At 46.1% G+C, this 16,542-nt stretch overlaps 1 protein-coding gene across 1 annotated transcript in view; it reads right to left on the bottom strand.

Moving 5' to 3' along the window:
- Positions 1 to 14,905, bottom strand: part of CCSER1 (coiled-coil serine rich protein 1) — a 430,751-nt gene extending 415,846 nt beyond the window's left edge. The window contains exon 1 of the mRNA XM_038755278.1: positions 14,736 to 14,905. The gene's annotated coding sequence lies outside the window, so the exon portion shown is untranslated. The remainder of the gene's footprint in view (positions 1 to 14,735) is intronic.
- Positions 14,906 to 16,542: the final 1,637 nt, after the last annotated feature.

The following is a 16,542-nucleotide window of genomic DNA, read 5'->3' as shown; positions in this document are numbered from 1 at the left end:
TGTAAAATGGGGATCAAGACTGTGAGCCCCATGGGGGACAGGGACTGTGACCAACCCAATTTACTTGTATTCACTCCAGTGCTTAATACAGCACAGAGTAAGCACTTAACAAAGTGCTTAACAAGAAGCAGCGTGGCTTAGTGGAAAGAGCACGGGCTTTGGAGTTAGAGGTCATGGGTTTGAATCCCAACTCTGCCACATGTCTGCTGTGTGACCTTGGGCAAGTCACTTCACTTCTCTGAACCTCAGTGACCTCATCTGTAAAATGGGGATTAAGACTGTGAGCCCCACATAGGAAAACCTGATAACCTTGTATCCCCCCAGCGCTTAGAACAGTGCTCTGCACATAGTAAGCACTTAACAAATGCCATAAAAAAACCAAATACCACTATTATCATCATTATTATTATTATTGTCAAAGATGGTGCTACTGCTGAAAAGGAGGAAGAGCTGTTCCTCTTCCCTGTGGCTCTGACACCTTGGCAACTAATCTAGCCTCTGAAACTACTGCAGCTGTGAGATCCTCTCCCATCCCATCATTCCCACCTAATTAGAAGCAGAGCAGCTTAGTGGAAAGAACACGGGTTTAGGAGTCAGAGGACGTGGGTTCTAATCCCAGCTCTGCCACTTGTCGGCTTTGTGACCTTGGGCAAGCCACTTAACTTCCCTGTGCCTCAGTTACCTCATCTGAAAAATGGGGATTAAGACTGTGAGCCCCACGTGGGACAACCTATCTTGTATCTACCCCAGCGCTTAGAACAGTTCTTGGCACATAGCAAGCGCTTAACAAATACCACAATTATTATGATGGTTATTATTATTGTTATTAATTAAGTCTCTATCTTAGGCCACTTGGGTGGTCGTACGGATTAGAAGCAGCATGGCTCAGTGGAAAGAGCCCGGGCTTTGGAGTCAGAGGTCAGGGGTTCAAATCCCGGCTCCACCAATTGTCAGCTGTGTGACTTTGGGCAAGTCACTTAACTTCTCTGTGCCTCAGTTACCTCATCTGTAAAATGGGGATTAAGAAGGTGAGCCCCCCGTGGGATAACCTGATCACCTTGTAACCTCCCCAGCGCTTAGAACAGTGCTTTGCACATAGTAAGTGCTTAATAAATGCCATCATTATTATTATATTATTATCCCCAAGTAGCATGACTGTCCCCCTACTGTGGGCTGTGTGGTCACCTAACATGGTGGCCATCTTTCTTTCCTCCTAAGTGGTAGGGACACAAAGCGCTTTGTAAAATTCAGGAGCAGTGACACAGGACCCTGACAACATAGCACTGGCAATATGGCTTCTGGATCTTAGCCAGCACCATTCATTCATCCAGTCGTATTTACTGACTGCTGACTGTGTGCAGAGTGCTGTACTAAGGACTTGGGAGAGTTCAATATAAAAATAAGCAAATACATTCCCTACCCACAACAAGCTTATAGTCTAGAGATGAACTTACAGTCTGAACCATGACAGACCCCGCCAACTAACTGCCTGTCTCAATTGTAGTCATCTCTCAATGTGTTGTGGCCAGCTGTCTCTTGAGAGGACCAAGGAAGCAGCAGGGCCTAATAAAAATACTAATGATTGTGGTATTTCTTAAGCACTTACTCTGTGTCAAGCACTGTTTTAAGCACTGGGGTAGATACAAGTTAATCAGGTTGGACACAGTCCCTGTCCCATATAGGCTCACAGTCTTAAACCCCCTTTTACAGGTGAGGTAACTGAGGCACAGGGAAGCAAAGTGACTTGCCCGAGGGCACACAGCAGGCATGAGGCAGAGCCATGATTAGAACCCACACTGAGCCTGAGACTGGGCCAGGGGTAGAGGGGCAGGTGTCAGGCTTCAATCACATTTTTTCCTGACTTCCTTCGTGATCTGGGGAAAGTCACATAATCTCTCTGGGCCTCACTTTTCTCATCTGTGAAGTTAGGATACGATTCTTGCTCTCCCTATCTCCTTTACTGTGATGTAGAAAAAGGGGTAACAACAGTCATTGCTACAATACCACAGCTACATTCTTCAAAACCCCACATTTTCCGAAAATAGTCTTGTGTCAACCATAAGCTATTAGGGGTAAAATGGCTTGAAATAACAATAATAATAATAATGGTATTTGTTAAGCACTTACCATGTGCCAGGTACTGCACTAAGTGCTGGGTTGGATATGAGTTGGGGTGGATATGACCAACATATCCCTGGCCCATGTGGGGCTCACAGTCTCAATCCCCATTTTACAGATAACTGAGGCACAGAGAAGTGAAGTGACTTGTCCAAGGTCACACAGCAGCCAAGTGGCGGAGCCGGGATTAAAGCCCATGAATAAATAAATAATGGCATTCATGAATCACTTACTATGTACCAAAAATTGTACTATGCTCTGGGGAAGATATAAGATAATCAGGTTGGACACAGTCCCTGTCCCACATTGGGTTCACAGTCTAAGTACGAGGGATTAGGATTTAATCTCCATTATACAGATGAGGAAATTGAGGGCCAAATTAACTGAAATAGTACAAAGCGGGGGGATAGCAACCACCCAGGTCCTGTCAACTTGGTGAAATTTCAAGACTTGGGAAAGACGAAACAGAACTTTTAAAGCTTGTTTTGAGCAGTCTGCCCTTTGAGGATCACACTGTGTTCCCCTGACACTGCCTCAGTAGTTCATTAGCATTGGGTAAAGAACTAATTGTAATTGTTTAGAGTTCATTGTTTTCAGATGTCTATCAGAAACAATGTGCTTTAAACAGTTTCAATTTGTTCCCTGTATAAGTCTAATGATCATAGAGGGCTCCAATCATGTCATAACCAATTCAATGTGGCATTACAGCATTCATTACATTCCCCTCTTTTTTCATCCATAGACATTCTCTTCAAATTCCACACTAAATGTTGCATTAAGGCAGGAATTACTGTGTCTTAGAAATAGCAAGGAGAGAAGTTAGAAGGGTTCATTGAATAACTTATTCAATCATATTTATTGAGTGCTTACTGTGTGCAGAGCACTGTACTAAAAACATTTTAAGCATTAATGTACAATGATTACAATGTACTAAATGAATAAAGAGCATCTAAATAGTAAGTGCTATTGTACCTAATGCTTATTAAAGTACAATACAATAATGAATAAACACATTCCCTGCCCACAGTGAGCTTACAGTTCAGAGGGGGAGAGAGACATCAATATAAATAAATCAATAAATAATGCTAATAAGAATGGACAGTAACAAAAATAGATTTTTGAGAAGCTAAAATTGGAGTCTGAAATTAACATGCCTTGAAAAAATGCAAATCAGTACAATGGGACAATAATCTGGGTTAAAAATAAATTGGAAACAGGCTTACTCAACAAATAGAAGAAACCTCCAAGTTGGTAACGTTGAGGAATAAGACAGGGAAACAAAAACTGCTTAATGATTTTGTCCTATTCTGGAATCTAAGCCAACTCAATATAGCACATAAAAGGAAGTGCTTCTTCCCCAAAGGATGATGAGAACATAAAGAAAATTTAGAAAAATACAATTATGATGATGATGATGCCTCCCATCAAGAACAAAGGATAAGGCTTGGTCCAAAGACTTCAGGACGAAGAACCTATGAGAAGGAACTGACTAGAGTGATTTATTACAGCACTAGTAGATTTGTTGAACACTCTCTTGTTTCACAAGCACAGTTCCCACGGGGACATGGCGTGTGATGAGCGAGAAGTTGGGCGGGATGAAGCACAGTGAGAAATGCACACAGATGTTTCTTATATGTAAGACCCATTTACAACCAAAGAGCCTACAGCACTGCATTCAGAACCCAAACCAACTGACTGCACAACTCCAGCAAATCAACCCGTATTGGCAGAGCTGGGACTAGAACCCAGGTGATAATAAAAATAATAACAATAACCGTGAAGATAATAATGATTGCATCTGCTGAGTGCTTACTCTGTGTCATGCGCTGGGTTAGATACAGGTGAATCGGATGGGACACAGTCCCTATTCTAACCAGGGCTTACAGTGTAAGGGAGAGGGAGGGCAGATATTTAATTCCCATTTTACGGATAAACAAATTGAGGAACAGATAAATTAGGCCCAAGGTCACATAACAGGGATGTGGCAGAGCCAGGATTAGAACCCATCTCCTGACTTCTAGTCTTGTGCTCTATCCATTAGCTCACACTGCTTTTCTATTGAACCACACCAATGCTTCCTTGGGCACTCCTCCCTTATTTGCAAAAACACATCTGTTCTGCAAAGATCAGTTAGCTGCTCTTTGCTCTGAAAACACACATAAAAAACACACACACAAACACACACACAAACACACGTGTGCACATGAAAATCTGCCCTGACAGACATTTGTACATGATACACCCATGCCTTGGCACATGGTAAGCGCTTAACAAATACTATGATTATTATTATTATAGCCCTTATCCTGCTTCTGGGCTATTATTAATCAATCCATGGTATTTAATGAACACTTGAAAGTTCATTCATTCATTCATTCATTAGTATTTATTGAGCGCTTACTGTGTGCAGAGCACTGTACTAAGCGCTTGGGAAGTACAATTTGGCAACATCTAGAGACGGTCCCTACCCAACAGTGGGCTCACAGTCTAGAAGGGGGAGACAGACAACAAAACAAAACATATTAATAAAATAAATAGAATAAATGTGTACAAATAAATAGAGTAATAAAAAAGTACAAACATATATACAGGTGCTGTGGGGAGGGGAAGGAGATCTTGGGAGAGCACAATGCAACAGAGTAGGTAGACAGTAACCCTTCTCATAAGATATTTACGGATTGGAGGGGGAGGTAGACATTAAAATAAATTACACATAGCTTTGCAGATCAGTGCTGTGCGGATTGGGTGAAAATCAAAGCGCTTAAAAGGTACGGACCCAAGGGCCTAGATTCATTCATTCATTCATTCAATCGTATTTATTGAGCGCTTACTGTGTGCAGAGCACTGTACTAAGCGCTTGGGAAGTACAAGTCGGCAACATATAGAGATGGTCCCTACCCAACAAAGGGCTCACAGTCTAGAAGGGGGAGACAGACAATGAAACAAAACAATTGCACAGGTGTCAAGTGGTCAGAACAAATAGAATTAAAGTTAAATGCACATCATTAATAAAATAAATAGAATAATAAATATGTACAAGTAAAATAGAGTAATAAATCTGTACAAACATATATACAGGTGCCGTGGGGAGGGGAAGGAGGTAGGGCGGGAGAGAAGGGGAGGAGGAGAGGAAAAAGGGGGCTCAGTCTGGGAAGGCCTCTTGGAGGAGGTGAGCTCTCAGTAGGGCTTTGAAGGGATGAAGAGTGATGACACAGAAGGCAGGGTAGATAGAGGAAGTGAGGGATCGGCCTAGTAGCCATTTGGATGGGGAGGAAGGGATGGATTCTAGTGATTCTGTGAAGGGAGAATTGACAGGATTTGGTGACAAACAATAATGCAGGTTCACTGAAGACGATGAGTTGAGGATAATGCCAAGGTCCCAAGGCTTGGGAGGCAGAGGGGATGGTGCTGTAGGTTACAATAATGGGAAAGTCTCAGGGAAGACATGGTCTGGATGGAAAGATAAATTCTATTTAGGACATGTTAAATTTGCCTAACAGGTTAAGCCTTTTCATGTAACGTGGCTCAGTGGAAAAAGCCCGGGCTTGGGAGTCAGAGGTCAGAGGTTCAAATCCCGGCTCTGGCACTTGTCAGCTGTGTGACTTTGGGCAAGTCACTTCACTTCTCCGTGCCTCAGTTACCTCATCTGTAAAATGGGGATTAAGACTGTGAGCCCCCGTGGAACAACCTGATCGCCTTGTAACCTCCTCAGCACTTAGAACAGTGTTTTGCACATAGTAAGTGCTTTATAAATGCCATCCTCATTATTATTACTATTATTATTGTTGTATCTACCCCAGCACTTAGAATAGAGCTTGGCACATAGTAAGCGCTTAACAAATACCAACATTATTATTATTATTATTTATATAAATTAAGATACTGGTTCCAAATCTAACCTAACTTTTCTGATTTGGTTTCGGATCCAAATAAATTGGAAACGTAGCTGGCTGACAGCATTTCCCGCAGCAAACTGCCACAGAAACGACCATTTTAGCAGATCCTGTTTGCTGTGCCTAGCCTGACCTCTCCTTGGGTCACTTCCAGGAGAAGTGCCAGTAGAAATCAAGCAAGACTCGGGCTGTTCCTCTAATTGAACATAAGGATTAAAGAGAAAAGAGCCAGGTAGCCTAATACAAGTACATTTATTTATTACTGCCATAAAAACCATTCATTGAATTCCTGAAAACTCTAGCTGTCAAGTTTCACCCAGCTTAAGAATTCCTACGATATTTCATTTAAGCTAATTACTACAGTTTAATTATAATATGTTAATCTGCTCCGCTGGATATCACTTTCATATAAAGAAGGCATTTATCAAGAGAAACTGAAAAAAGTGGCACAATCTATATAAAGAATGATAGAAATCTTTTTAATAACCTAAACTAATTCCCCGTATGCTTTATTCAAAACGCAATGATTGCTAAATTGAATCACCTCTTTTTCTTGCCAATGAAAACAACATAAGAAAGCTCAATATGTAAATCAAATTCTTGCAAAATGCATGCAATCAGTTCCCAAAGAGTAGTTATTCTTAGATAATAATTACAAGAAACTAAAAGTCTATATTATTTCTTGCCAATATTAAAGAATCATGTTACACCAATTCTAGGAGTCCCTTAAAATCACCAAATATACAAGAGTGCTAAGTTTTCCATTAGAAATCTGATTCAGAATTTGTCTTCGTGGTTTTATCCTTCTGAAGGTTTTTCAGAATTTCAGGCCAAAGGGACTATATCTATCACTGTGGGCAGCGAATGTGTCTACTAACTCCCCAAGCGCTTAGTACAGTGCTCTGCACACAGTAAAGGCTCAATAAATACAATTGATTGATTAATTGATTGATTCACCTATCTCTGTCTAAATAGAAAGTTATCCTTTGTGCTTGAAGACTCCGTTGATGGAGAAATTTACGTCTGACTAAAGGGATGAATACATGTCCCACAGTGCTGTCCATAGAACTTTTACTCATTCATTCAATCATATTTATTGAGCGCTTACTGTGTGCAGAGCACTGTACTAAGCACCTGGGAAGTCCAAGTTGGCAACATATAGAGACGGTCCCTACCCGAAAACGGGCTCGCAGTCTAGAAGGGGAGACAGACAACAAAACAAAGCATGTGGACAGGTGTCAAGTCGTCAGAATAAATAGAAATAAAGCTAAATGCACATCAGTAACAAAATAAATAGAATAGTAAATATGTACAAGTAAAATAAATAGAGTAATAAATCTGTACAAACATATATACAGGTGCTGTGGGGAGGGGAAGGAGGTAGGGCAGGGGGGATGGGGAGGAGGAGAGGAAAAAGGGGGTTCAGTCTGGGAGGGCCTCCTGGAAGAGGTGAGCTCTCAGTATTGTTGTGTGCTCTGTGACCTTGGGTAAGTCACTTAACTTCCCTGTGCCTCAGTTACCTCATCTGTCAAGCGGGGATTAAGACTGTGAGCCCCACATGGGACATGGATGGTGTCCAACCTGATTAACTTGTATCTAGCCCGGCGCCTAGTAGATTGCATGGCACACAGTTAGAACTCAACAAATACCATAAAAAAATGCCAACAATACTGGGCTGCTGGTGCTATATAAATGGCTCATATTTGCAGAAAATGCTTACATAATTTTTTAATGCTTTTGGAGGCACATTGCCACTGAGGCCTGCACATAATCTTACGCACACACACATTCTCAATCACATACACACTCCACCAAACACAAAGTGACATGATGATGATGATGATGGCATTTGTTAAGCGCTTACTATGTGCCAAGCACTGTTCTAAGCACTGGGGGGGGACACAAGGTGACCAGGTTGTCTCATGTAGGGCTCATAGTCTTAATCCCCATTTTACAGATGAGGTAACTGAGGCACAGAGAATTTAACTGACTTGTCCAAAGTCACCCAGCTGACAAGTGGCGGAGCCGGGATTTGAACCCATCTCACACAGTTTGTACTAAAAGAATTACGGTATTTGTTAAGGGCTTACTAAGTGCTTACCAAGCATTATACTAAGCACTGGAGTCACTATTTGATAATCATATCAGACACAGTACTTGGCCCTCCATTCATTCATTCAATCATATTTACTGAGCGCTTATTGTGAGCACAGCACTGTACTAAGCGCTTGGGAAGCACAAGTTGGCAACGTATAGAGACTGTCCCTACCCAACAACGGGCTCACAGTCTAGAAGAAGGACTCACAGTCTCTCACAGTCAAGGAGAAGGGAGAACAGATTTCACAGATGAGGAAACTGAGGCACAGAGAACAGCAACTTGCCCAAGGATACAGCTCAAGCAAGTGAGAAAACTGGGATTAGAACCTAGGTCCTCTGACTTTAGGCCCATACTTATTCCACTAGGCCATCCCACACACAAACACATAAGCATTTCTAATCTAAAAATCTCATTATCCTAATTATTGATATCAATGACAATTAATGAATCGAGTAGATGGTTTGAAGATACCATGACTGACATTTTTCATAACAAATTTCTGTACTTTTCTCATGTCCACAACTAGCTGAATGCTTTACATCTTTGCTTAGAGAAGCAGCATGGCACAGTGGATAGAGCATGGGCCCAGAAGTTAGAAGGTCATGGGTTCCAATCCTGGCTCTGCCGCTGTCTGCTGTGGGACCTTGGGCCAATCCCTTCACTACTCTGTGCCTCAGTTACCTCATCTGTAAAATGGGGATTGATACTGTGAGCCCCATGCGGGACAGGGACTGTGTCCAGCCCAGTTTGCTTGTATCCAGCCCAGTGCCTGGCACACAGTAAGCGCTTAACAAATAGCACAATCATTTTTATTATTACTCTTGGTTATTTTGTTGCATTAAGTATTGTGAAACTCAAAAGCACAAAGTCAAACCGTAAAGTATGGCACAATACTGTAAGGCTGGAAAGGATAAAAGCATCATGTCTTGCCATGTTATAATGAGAACAGACTCAGGTTGGAGGAAGAATGTTCCCTGACAGAGAGTTCTCCTAGAGCATGGAGATTATGTACCTGTCAAACCAGGAGTTTAGGAAAACTCACACTGAATAGTATCTACATTTGTGCATGTATACCACCAGATTTTCTAGCATAGCATCACATTAATAATAATAATAATAATGATGGCATTTATTAAGCGCTTACTATGCGCAAAGCACTGTTCTAAGCGCTGGGGAGGTTACAAGGTGATCAGGTTGCCCCACGTGGGGCTCACAGTCTTAATCCCCATTTTACAGATGAGGGAACTGAGGCCCAGAGAAGTTAAGTGACTTGCCCAAAGTCACACAGCTGACAACTGGCGGAGCCGGGATTTGAACCCATGACCTCTGACTCCAAAGCCCGGGCTCTTTCCACTGACCCACGCTGCTTCTCTCTAGATAACTACTCATTGTAAGTAGAATGTTCCCTCTTTCTCAACAGCGTTCATTCATTCATTCAACCGTATTTATTGAGCGTTTACTGTGGGCAGAGCACTGTACTAAGCGCTTGGGAAGTACAAGTCGGCAACATATAGAGACGGCCCCTACCCAACAACGGGCTCACAGTCTAGAAGGGGGAGACGGACGACGAAACAAAATCGCAGTGAAAGCTTGCATTAAGGAAGAATTGAGTATACTTCCATCATGTTATATCACAATTATATCTGGGCTGGGAAGCAGTATGGCCCAGTGGATAGCGCACGGACCTGTGAGTAAGAAGGACCTGGGTTCATTCTTTCAATCGTATTTATTGAGCGCTTACTGTGTGCAGAGCACTGTACTGAGCGCTTGGGAAGTACAAGTTGGCAACATATAGAGACGGTCCCTACCCAACAGTGGGCTCACAGTCCTAATCCCAGATCTGCCACTTATCTGCTGGGTGACCTTGGGCAAGCCATTTAACTTCTATGTGCCTCAGTTACCTCATCTGCAAAATGGGGATTAAAATTTTGACCCCCATCTGGGACATGGACTGTGTCCAACCCGATTATCTTTTCTCTACCCCAGCACTTAGTGCAGTACCTGGCACGTGGACGTGCTTAACAAATGCCATTAAAACATGTATATAGCAAAAATGACTATGTGTAATAATTTCAAATATAACAATAATTAAGGAATTTGTATAGAATGCATAAATCGTCTTCAAAAACAAAGGAGTTTTATTTTGTATTATATATATATATCTTTCCTTGGTTTTTCAAAGATGATATTATTGATGCATGTGTGCGATTGTAGCTGAATGAGAATAATCATAATGGTATTTGTTAAGCGCTTACTATGTGCACAGCAGTAAGCGCTGGGATTGATACAAGATTGAGATTGAGAAGCAGCGTGGCTCAGTGGAAAGAGCACGGGCTTTGGAGTCAGAGATCATGGGTTCAGATCTCGGTTCTGCCAACTGTCAGCTGTGTGACTTTGGGCAAGTCACTTAACTTCTCTGTGCCTCATTTACCTCATCTGTAAAATGGGGATTAAGACTGTGAGCCCCCCCGTGGGACCTGATCACCTTGTAACCTCCCCAGCACTTAGAACAGTGTTTTGCACATAGTAAGCGCTTAATAAAAGTCATCATTATTATACAAGGTGATCAGGTTGTCCCATGTGGGGCTCACAGTCTTAATCCCCATTTTACAGTTGAGGTAACTGAGGCACAGGGAAGTTAAGTGATTTGCCCAAAGTCACACACATGATAAGTGGTAGAGTCGGGACTAGAACTCACGATCTTTGACTCCCAAGCCCGTGCTCTTTCCATTAAGAAATGCTGCTGACTTGCCCAAGACCCCACAGAAGGCAAGTGGCAGAGAACTTGGGTCTCCTGATTCCCAATCCCCTGGCCTTTCCACTAGGCTATGTTGCCTCTTTGTGGAATAAAAATAATAATTATGGCATTTGTTAAGCGCTTACTATGTGCCAAGCACTGTTACAAGATAATCAGGTTGTCCCACGTGGGGCTCACAGTCTTAATCCCCATTTTGCAGATGATGCAACTGAGGCACAGAGAAGTTAAGTGACTTCCCCAAAGTCACACAGCTGACAAGCGACGGAGAGGGGATCAGAACCCATGACCTCTGACTCCCAAGCCCGGGCTCCTTCCGCTAAGCCACGCTGGAAGTAACCAACATCTGAAAGCAACAGGGCAGTGAGAGCAGATGGTAAAAATGGCAGGCAGTGTGTGTGCACATTTAACAATCCTGCCTTATATCTGGACCATGGCCCCTCAGAATGCAAGACTGCGCACTCCTTCCCACATAGTAAGCGCTTAACATCATCATCATCATCATCATCATCATCAATCGTATTTATTGAGCGCTTACTATGTGCAGAGCACTGTACTAAGCGCTTGGGAAGTACAAATTGGCAACATATAGAGACAGTCCCTACCCAACAGTGGGCTCACAGTCTAAAAGGGGGAGACAGAGAACAAAACCAAACACACTAACAAAATAAAATAAATAGAATAGATATGTACAAATAAAATAAATAAATAAATAAATAAATAGAGTAATAAATATGTACAAACATATATACATATATACAGGTAAACAAATACCATCATAATTATTATTATTATTATAAGTAAGGATTGAGAACCTGGTTCTGTGAACGAGATTTGTCCCATGCCAAGACTGTTCTCTTTTTCCAACTTGCTCCCGACATCCCCCCTTCCCTACAAAACCTTTGCTCAGGAGATCAATCCCAGCCCCAATTGCAGCCCTCCAGACTGATCTTTCTCTGCTATACTAATCCAGCCCGTCGCACGGTCTTTGGGTCTTGAAATTGATCTTTCAGCCTTCTGGGCTTCCACATGCCCCCATTCAATTTGGCAAATGGTAACTGCTTGGGTATCCTGCTGCCAAACCATCCTCCTCACACGTCCCTCGCGGCCTCCGCCACAAAGTGGCATGAACATTGGTTCAGTGCTACTGAGCTAACTGCATTCCCCATCCTCGTTGTTGGTCACCCTGTCTTGACCTTTGATGTTGAATGTGTCTGTAGGGGATACATCCAGAAGCTGGATCTGTTTCCAGTAATAGGTTCGGTGATAGTAACAGCTGGTAGACCCTCAGCTTGATGAGCCTCATTGCTACCACAGTTTGGCTTGAACTGCTCTGAAGGCCACACAAATATAATAATAATGGCATTTATTAAACACTTACTATGTGCAAAGCAATGTTCTAAGCCCTTGGGAGGTTACAAGGTGATCAGGTTGTCCTACATAGGGCTCACAGTCTTAATCCCCATTGTACAGATGAGGTAACTGAGGCACAGAGAAGTTAAGTGACATGCCCAGTCACACAGCTGACAATTGGCAGAACTGGGATTTGAACCCATGACCTCTGACTCCAAAGCCCGTGCTCTTTCCACTGAGCCACGCTGCTCCTCGGAAGCATGCAAGCATGTTTCTCTGAAACATGCAAGAACTCAGTCACCCACGTGGTCGCATTCCTGTAGTGTCACCAACACCCCCCCCAGAAGAGCTTACGTGTATCCATCTTCACACACACACATACATCTCGCGCCCATGACACACGTGTTCCACAGTCACACAGCCTCACACAGCCTCACACAGTCTCCCACGATCTCATCTACAGCCTCCCTGTTTTATAGGGTCACACAGTCTCACATAGTGACGCACCGTCTCACAGCGTGACCTCGACACCGAGTCTCACACCCACAGTGACACCCAGTCCCCCAGTTGTATCTACCATGGGAGGTTCCCCCAGCAGCCTCAGTCACATGATGACGGCCACGGTGGAGAAGGAGACTGAGCACCAGGCCCAGAGCAGAGGCTGGACCTTCCCCTTTGGAAGCCAGGTGGGCTGGACTGGGCCACAACTACCTGCCCCCCAAACCTGATCCACTCACTCCCATCCCCTGGTTCGCCCCCACCACCGCCACACCCCCTCCTCCAACCCCAGATTCATCCCCTCTCTCTCCTGGTTTGCCCTCCCTAACCTGGTCCAACCCGCTCTGGTCCCCTGGTTTCCCCTGCTCTGGATTCAACCCCTTGCCACCTCCAGTCCCCTGGTTCCCCGCCTACCCTGGTTCGCCCTCCCCATCCTGGTCCAACGCCCTGGTCACCTGGTTTCCCGCCATCCTGGTTCGCCCTCCCCATCCTGGTCCAACACCCTGGTCACCTGGTTTCCCGCCATCCTGGTTCAACTCCCCTGGTCCCCTGGTTCCCCCCCACAACTCCTGGTTGGCCCTTCCCATCCTGGTTCCTCCCTCTCCCCTCCTGGTCCCCGGATTCCCCCCATATCCTGGTTGTCCCTCCCCATACTGGTTCCCCCCCCCACCTCCTGGTCCCCTGGTTTTCCCCCATCCCATGGTTGTCCCTGCCCGTCCTGGTTCCCCCCTCTTCCCACTGGTCCCTGGTTTTCCCCCTATCCCCTGGTTGCCTCTCCCCACCCCGGTTCACCCCTTTCTCCCCTAGCTCCATTTACTCCCATCCCCTGCTTGTCCCTCCCCATCCCGGTTCCCCCCCCCCTCCTTCCTGGTCCCCTGACTTTCCCCCCATCCCCTGGTTGTCCCTCCCCATCCTGGTTCCCTCCTTTACCCCCTGATCCCCCCATCCCCTAGTTCACCATCCCCATCGTGGTTCTCCCTCTCCCCCTGGTCCCCTGTTTTTCCCCATCCCCTGGTTTACCCTCCTCACCTTGGTTCCCTCCTCTCCTCCCCTGATCCCCGCCCCCATCCCCTGGTTGCCCCTCCCCATCCTGTCCCCTCATCTCTCCCCCTGGTCCTCTGACCTCCCCTTCCCCTGGTTCATCATCCCCATCCCGGTTCTCCCCTCCCCCCCGGGTCTCCTATTTCTCCCCATCCCCTGGCTGACCCTCCTCATCCTGGTTCTCCCCTCTCCCCCTGGTCCCCTGTTTTTCCCCATCCCCTGGCTTCCCCTCCTCACCTTGGTTCCCCCCCCTCCTCCCCTGATCCCCCCCATCCTCTGGTTGCCCCTCCCCATCCTAATCCCCTCCCCATCTCCCCCTCCAGTCCTCTGACCTCCCCTTCCCCCGGTTCATCATCCCCATGCCGGTTCTCCCCTCTCCCCCGGGTCCCCTATTTCTCCCCATCCCCTGGCTTACCCTCCCCAGCCCGGTTCTCCCTGTTTGTCCCCATCCCCTGGTTGCCCCTCCTCTGGTCCTCTGACCTCCCCCCTCCCCTGGTTCATCATGCCCCTGCTGTGGCTCAGCCCAGGGAAGCATCTTCTAGACTGTGAGCCCACCGTTGGGTAGGGACCCTGTATGTTGCCAAGTTGTCCTTCCCAAGCGCTTAGTCCAGTGCTCTGCACACAGTGAGCGCTCAATAAATACGACTGAATGAATGAATGACTGGATGGCCGTGGCAGAGGCAGCCCCCCAGCCCCCGGAGGCTGGAGCCTGCCCACCGGGCCCGGCCCAGAGGCCGCTCCTTCCCCCCAATCCGGCCGCCCACCGGGGCCTGCCCATCTCCGGGGTCCAGCGGCCCAGCCCACACACACAACACACACACACAACACACACACACACACACACACACACACACACAACACACAGAAACACCCACCCACACACACAAATACCCCTGTCGGCTGTGTTGTCGAGCAGAAGGACGGACACATCTGGCCGGGCCCCAGGACCCCGGGATCCCTTCCCGGACCCCAGACCCACCTTGTGTGTTTGTGTGTGTGTGTGTATGGGGGGAGGGGGTCCCGATCCCCCTCCTCTCCCGCCGGTTCCGACGATTCCCGCTCTTCTTCCTTCAAATCTCCGGCTTCGACCCGGGCATCCATGACCAGCAGGACATCCTGGAGGGTGTGTGTGTCTGTCTGTGTGGTGTCTGTGTGTGGTGTCTGTGTGTGTGTGTCTGTGTGTGTGTCTGTGTGTGTCCGCCGCAGACAGGAGGGGAGGGAGGGAAGGGCCAGCAGGGGAGGAGCTTCTCTTGCGCACGTGGGGAGGTGGGCGACGATATTAGGGGGGATCAAGGGGGGACTCGGGGGGATCCTGTTGTGGGGGCCTTGTGACGCACCTGGGGGGGAGGTTCGAAGAGGGATGGGGCTGGGGAGGATGCAGGGGGTGTGGGGAGTGATGCATAGCTTGTGGGGACAGGGGAGGGCCGGCCTCTGGGAGAGTGTGTGTGTCTGTGTGTGTCTGTGTGTGCCTGCAGCAGCCCTGGGTGGAGGTCAGTTGTGCATAGTAATAATAAGAATGGTATTTGTTAAGTGTGTGTATGCACCAGCCCTGGGTGGAGGCCAGAGGTGCATAGAAATAATCGTAATAATAATAATGACATTTGTTAAGTGTGTGTGTCCGTGTGTGTGTGTCTGTGTGTGTGTCTGCAGCAGCCCTGGGTTGTGCATAGTACTAATAAGAATGGTATTTGTTAAGTGGGTATGTATGTGTGTGTGTATGTGTGTGTGTATATGTGTGTATACAGCAGCCCTGGGTGGAAGTCAGTTGTGCATAGAAATAATCGTAATGATGATAATGGTATTTGTTAAGCACGCATGTGCGTATGTGTGTTTATGCACCAGCCCTGGGTGGAGGTCAGAGGTGCATAGAAATAATCGTAATAATAATAATGGTATTTGTTAAGTGTGTGTGTCTGTGTGTGTGTGTGTGTGTGTGTGCCTGCAGCAGCCCTGGGTGGAGGCCAGTTGTGTGTAGTAATGATAATTATGGTATTTGTTAAGTGGGTGTGTATGTGTGTGTGTATGTATGTGTGTATACACCAGCCCTGGGTGGAGATCAGTTGTGCGTAGTAATAATAATGATGGTATTTGTTAAGTGTGTGTGTGTGTGTGTGTGTGTCTGTGTGTGTCTGTGTGTGTGTGTGTCTGTGTGTACTCCAGCCCTCCTGGCTGGAGGTCAGTGGTGCATAGAAATAATCATAATAATAATAATGGTATTTGTTAAGTGGGTGTCGGGGGGGGGGGGGGGGTGGGGGTGTGTGCCTGCAGCAGCCTTGGGTAGAGGTCAGTTGTGCATAGAAATAATAATAATAATGGTGTTTGTTAAGCCAAGCACGGTTCTAAGCGCTGGGGTGGATACAAGGTCATCAAGTTATCCCACTTGGGGCTTACAGTCTTAATCCCCATTTTACAGAGAAGGGAACTGAGGCCCAGAGAAGTGAAGTGACTTGCTCAAAATCACACGGCAGACATGTGGCGGAGCCGGGATTAGAACCCACGACCTTCTGACTCCCAGGCCCTTGCTCTACCCACGAAGCCACACTACTTCTCATGCTGCTTACTGAGCACTTACTCTGTGCCGAGCACTGTACTAAGCACTTGGGAGAGTACAGTACACCATCCGTTGCTCCGCTGCTCACACTTCTTTTGCTATTAATTGATTTTAGCCTGGCTTCTTTGTAACAGGAGTCTGATGCTCCCCACCCCCAACACCACCACCATTCATTCATTCATTCATTCAATCGTATTTATTGAGCGCTTACTGTGTGCAGAGCACTTTACTAAGC

Source organism: Tachyglossus aculeatus, chromosome 12 (genome assembly GCF_015852505.1).
Source record: "Tachyglossus aculeatus isolate mTacAcu1 chromosome 12, mTacAcu1.pri, whole genome shotgun sequence".
Classification (NCBI taxonomy): domain Eukaryota; kingdom Metazoa; phylum Chordata; class Mammalia; order Monotremata; family Tachyglossidae; genus Tachyglossus; species Tachyglossus aculeatus.
Note: the sequence above shows the minus strand (reverse complement) of the source record. Positions and strands in the feature narration are given on the sequence as shown.